The following is a 6,000-nucleotide window of genomic DNA, read 5'->3' as shown; positions in this document are numbered from 1 at the left end:
CACCTATTACAAGCTTAGCATGGTAGAAGTTGCAATCTGCGATCAAAAGGCAGAAAAATGTTACGTCCACTCTTAAGAAACCAGTAGGCTAGTTAAAAAGACAATATACATACAGCATGTCTAAGTAAATGCATCCTTCTAAGCTTTTCCTGCATTTAAATCCAGGGAAACACAAAGTGAGTAGGAGAAAGTTTAGGACTTACTCAAGGAAAGCCATTTTGAAGGAGGTCTTAGATTGTGTCCTGTAGTACAAGGAAGAGGGTGGGAGTGGAGAGGAGGAACAGTTTACATGGCTGGATCACCATGACTCAGACAGTTGGGGAAACAGTGAAGACAACGTTGGGTAATGGTCAGTCAATAATAAATCACAGGACACATTTTCATTGGGTATGGTATGAGTCTAGCACTGTCCTAGGTGCTGTGGGGAATGTGGGAGGAGGAAGAGGCTCAGTCTCCATCCCCTGGGAATTTTAGCCTGAGGGGAGGTGAGATAAATACTGGCAAAGCCCCTGAAAAAGAGATAGGGCATGAGTTCAGTGCTACAAGTTGTGAAACTGAACCGCGGGGCTAAGCCATCTGGTAACGTCTGGCTGATATTTTTCCATAGAGAAAGACTGTACCTTTAAATCCACAGCTCAGGAAAACATGTCAGTTTGCCAAGTTTCTGCTAAGCCATCCTGAAAAAAAATATTCAACAGCTTTCACCAGCCAGAGGCCCCAATATCCAATCTCTGTCTCAAATGATAAATGACATTTGTCAGTTGACAAAGCAAATGGCCTCGACCATTTAAGGACATGGTCCTGCTGTGCATAGCACTCCTGTTGAACCAGCCAAGAGCACCTTGAGGTGAGAAAAAGTCTTTTTGTGCATGAACCCTTCAGAGATGGTCTGGAAACAAGCAGCCATTGTCACTCCGGGGTCAGTTCCTCATTAGGAGCGGAAACCCTGGTAGGAAATAGCTATCTCGGCAGAAGAGGATTTCTCAGGTCTGGTGGCTGGACTGGCCAGAGGATGGCCTGGAACCTTGCTGATGGGCATGCACTTTGGCTAAATTTCTGCTGAGGTCTTTGTCCTTCTTTTATAGTATCCCCTGGATCCTATTGCTTTAGAGCAGAAGTTAATGTTGTTATTGTGAGACAACATCCAGGGGTGGTGCTCACATTGATACTAACAGCACAGTTGATGGTGTTGTGCATGGGGTGGTGCAGGTGTAAGGTAAGCAATTTTGGCATTGTGGATGGTGGTGCTCTCAATTTCCAGGTGTTTAACCTCCCTGGTTCCCACCTACTGAATGATAGCGTCATCCCCAGTCATATGACTGTTAAAACTGTCTCCACATTTCTAACCTCCACTGCCAGGGTTTGTGCAGAACCCAAAAGCACATGGGGTGACGGGTGCTTATGGGAACCTGTCCTCCACCTGGTGCCAGCCTGCTCTGCTGTTCTCTAGAAGCCTGGAGCAGGGTTGGATCTCTGCCTTTTAAAACGGATCCCTGGGGGCTGGGGTATTGGGGGTGGTGGACTGTGAGTTAGATTTGGTGTGCTCCTCACTTTGGTTTTTGAGCTAGGTGTTTACTCCATGTCCTCTGGAAGAATCCCTCAGCTTTACAGAAGGAGGTGAGGCCATGGCACCCAGCTCAAAGGAGCTGGAAAAGCAAATGGAGGAGGTTGATTGGGTAGATATGGGAACATTACTGAGGTCTCACTGAAAGCAGTTCCTAGCAAGAAGGGCTTTCCAGTTTCATCCAGTCCAAGCTGAGGGCCAAGCAGGGAGAGAACCCCAAGGTCAAGTTTTTTCTAACGTGTGGTCCATTGATGATTCACATTAGATTGACCTGGGGTCCTTGTGAAAAATGCAGATTTGGGGCCTCTACAGCCTTCTATGTCAGATTATCTGGATTTTGGGTTGAGAATCTGAATTTTCGAAAGCACCCCAGGTGATTCTTCTTCAAGCTGAATGTTTAGAGAACTAAGGATCTAGTCAATGCTTGAGATCCTTAAGAACTCTTATTAATAATAGTCCATCTTTGATTATCTTTAGTGGAGGAGGCCTCATTTTCTTTGGAGACAGCCCATTGCCTGTCTGGATAGCTCTGGTCAGCAAAACTTCCCAACAGGAAGGATATGATCTCATTGATGGGGAACCCCAAGCCCAAACTGTATGTGTGAATACATGCGTTTCAAATAGTCTTGAAAGTATACATACTTTTAAACTAAGTGTGGCTCCTTATGGGAGGGAGGGTGAAATGTGGATGAGTGGGGAAGTTAAATGGGGAACTGTGACTTTTAATTTTGTGTATGTATGTATTGTTCCAATTTTTCTTTTATACTGTACATGTACTAGTATGTAATTTAAAAAATAAAAGACAAAACAACACCAATATTGATGTTTTTACACTGAGCCAAATCTATTCCCCTCTCTATCTTCCCTTCCAGCTCTAAGGGATCGTGTAGAATGCCGTTTCTTCCCCATCTGCTAAACGTTTTGGAGGAGCCAGGCTCAGTGGCATACTCTTGTATTTCCAGCTACTTGAGGAGATCACTTGAGCTCAGGAGTTTGAGACTAGCCTGGGCAACATAGCAAGATCCCATCTTAAAAATTTTTTTTATTTTAAAAAAGAAAGTCAATGGAATTTTTAGAAAAAGTTTTAAAATGCTGCTAGCTTGTTTCTTTTGTGGCACCAGCTCTCTAGGCCAAGTGGTCCTGGTTCCTTGACCCTTGCACTGTGACCTGGAACGTGAGCCTTCCAGGAAACTGTCCCTATGCTTGGTGATGCTGTTCAGCTCGACTGTATTCTGTGAAAATGATGCTCTGTGCCCTGTACTGAGAGCAGCATCCTGGGTGTGCTTGGAGCAGTATGGAGGGAGCAGGACAGTCATTTTCTTCTCTTCTGTCTTTCCATGGATGCTGTTGCAGCCTTCTTGGCAGCGGTGTCACAGTGATGACTCCTACTGAGCAAAGAGTCAACCAAAACCTCTCAATCTTTTTCACACTGGCTGCTGCCAGGGCTTATTTGCTCCCACCCTTATTTGCTTCAGTTGGCTTTCTGGACCATATTGGAGAACCTTAAACTAATTCCTGTTAACTTCATCTTGTTAGGCTTGGCTCATTGATTCAGGAGGCTGAAGCCAATCTTGAGTTTGTTCTCAGCAGAAACCTCTTTTTGCAAAGTATTTTTTTTTTTTTAATTTGACTGCCTGTGTTGGGGGTGCGGGGAGAAGCTCTCTTTGTTTTGAACAGGAGACTCTTAGAAAATCAGCCTGAGCTTGGCGTTTACTAGTACCCTGAACAAATGCAGAATTTGCTGTCAGTCTGATTAGACAAGGCTCCACTTCAGGGTCTGCTACCTGCAGGCTCCTAAGGCAGGTCCCATGACATATGCTGCCAGGCTAGAAGAAGCTCCGCAGACAGCAGGTCCCCTTCCCAGACAGATGGGGGTCTCTCTTTTTCTGAAACATCCCCTGGGAAGGCTTGATGGGGAGCATCTTCCCAAAATGGGATGTCTGTGTATTGTGAGTGGCTTTATTGCTCAGAGCATCTGGATATGTTGTGATAAACAGCATGATAGATGATTTTAATGCTTCTGGAATGGGTTGCCCAGACAGAAGGAACAGAACAGAGAACATTTGCCTCCCTATTGCTTGGAACAGAGCAGGGTTGCTCACAAAAACTTCGTCTGAGAGGCTTTTCTGTTCATTGCAGTACCAATTTCAGCACTGTGGGCCCAAGGGGGGACTTAGAGAAGGGGATATTTACTTGAGGTAGTGAGCTGGATGGAGAGAGTGTTCATTTATTAGTTCAGCAAAGATTCTTTGAGGTTTGAGGGTCACTGTGCTAGGGCACTGGGGATAAATGGCAAGAAAACCAGACATGAGTCCCGTGCTCACATGCTCTCAGGTTAGTCAAAGAGGCATATGTTAATGGAATGATCGCTCAAGTACAAGTATAATTACAATGGTAAATGAACAAAGCGAACATGTTGTTCTTCTGAGTATTCTAATTTCAGTCTAGAAGGTCAGGGAAGGGTTCTCTGAATAGGTGACACATCAGCTGAAATCTGCAAGTTGAGTGGGAAGTAACTTGGCAAAGAGGTGGAAGGCATGACAGCTCTATGCTAAGCATGTGCTAAGGCCCTCTATTAGTCTGTTTCCATCCTGCTGATAAAAATATATCAGACTGCGTAATTTATAAAGAAACAGACGTTTAATGGACGCACAGTTCCATATGGCTAGGGAGGCCTCACAATTATGGTGGAAGGTGAAAGGCACATCTTACAGGGTGGCAGGCAAAAAGAAAATGAGAGCCAAGTGAAAGGGGAAGCCACTTATAAAAACATTGGATCTCATGGACTTATTCACTATTGCAAGAATATTATGGGGGAAACTGCCCCCAGCTCTCTCCCACTGGGTCTCTCCCATAACATGGGAATTTTGGAAGCTACAATTCAAGATGTGATTTGGGTGGGGGCCCAGCCAAACCATATGAGGCTCTGTGGCAGATGGGGGCATAGGATGGTTAAGCACAGGAAAGAAGGCCAGTGTGTCTGGGTAAGGAGAGCAAGGAGGGATCATGTTGCAGCATAAGGTTAGAAATATTAATACAGATTATGGTAATAATCATACGACAATAATCATGTTTTTACTGAAGGTTTATAGTGTTCCAGGTACCATAAAATACTTGCTATGTATTAATTCATTTATTGTCTCTGTCAAACTTATATGTACTCTTATTTCCATTTTACTGAAGAGGAAACTGAGACACAGAAAAGTTAAGTAACTTCTCTAAACTGGTGAGGAACAGTGCTCTGCAAGGTCTTAGGGTTCCCTTTTGGGATTTATTCTTGATCTTAAGAACTATGGAAAGTTATTGAAGATTGTAAGCAGGGTGGAGAGATGATAAGATTTGTGTTTTGAGGTTGCTCTGGCTGCTAGGTGGAGGATGGATGAAAAGGAACAAAGGGGGAGCTGGGGAAAGCAAGAAGAGACAGCTGTCACCAGGGTTCAAGTGAGAGATGCCACTAGCTCATGCTGGCATCGGGGCCATGGTGTTGGAAGGAAATGGACTAATTGGAAAGGTGAAATGTTTTTAAAGTAAATCAAGATCTGGTAAGGGATTGGACAGAGGATGAAAGAGAAGAAGATGTCAAGGATGACTCCTAGGTTTCCATCAAATCTAACTGGATGGAAGGGGAAGATGAGGAGTTGGGCTTTTGGCACAATTGATTTGATCAGCTGAGAGACAGCCAAACAGGCAGTAGGGCATGAGCTTCTATTGCTCAGAGAAGAGGACTGGACTCTGATTCTGGGAGTAATTAATGAATAGGTGGTAAATGAAGTTGTGGCTTGGACGAGATGGCTTAGGGAGAGAGTAAAGAGGGAGAAGCCTAGTGGGCCTGGGGCAGACCCAGCCTTAATTAAATCTAATGTGCTAGTCAGATAGAGGAAGGTAAGCTTACAGAGGGGACAGAGAAGGAAGTGGCCAGAAGATGCACACCAGGAGAATGTATGGGCAGTTTTTCTAGGAGAGAATGCATTTGTAGGAGGAAGCAGGGTTGCTAGTGCTGTATGCTGCTGAGATGTCACATAATATGAGGAATAGACATTGTCCATGAAATCCAACAAAAAGGAGATTGTGTTCATTTTCTAGGGCTTCATAGCAAATTACCACAAGCTAGTGGCTTAAAACAACAAGAATTTATTCTTCTACAGTTCTGGAGGCAAGAAGCCTGAAATCAAGTTGTGGGCTGGGCTGTGCCCTCTCTACAGGCTCAGTGGGAGGATCCTTCCACTCCTCTTCCAGCTTCAGGTGGTTGTCGGTGGTGTTTGGCATTCCTTGGCTTGTAATGCATTGCTTCATTCTCTGCCTTCGTCTTCACAAGGCCTTCATAGGCTTCTCCTCTGTGTGTCTTCATGCCTTTCTGTCTTCTTATAAGGACACCGCTCACATCAGATGGGGACCACCCTGCTCCAATATGACCTCATCTGAACTTAATTATGTCT

This window comes from Callithrix jacchus, chromosome 1 (assembly GCF_049354715.1).
Source record: "Callithrix jacchus isolate 240 chromosome 1, calJac240_pri, whole genome shotgun sequence".
NCBI lineage: Eukaryota > Metazoa > Chordata > Mammalia > Primates > Cebidae > Callithrix > Callithrix jacchus.
Note: the sequence above shows the minus strand (reverse complement) of the source record.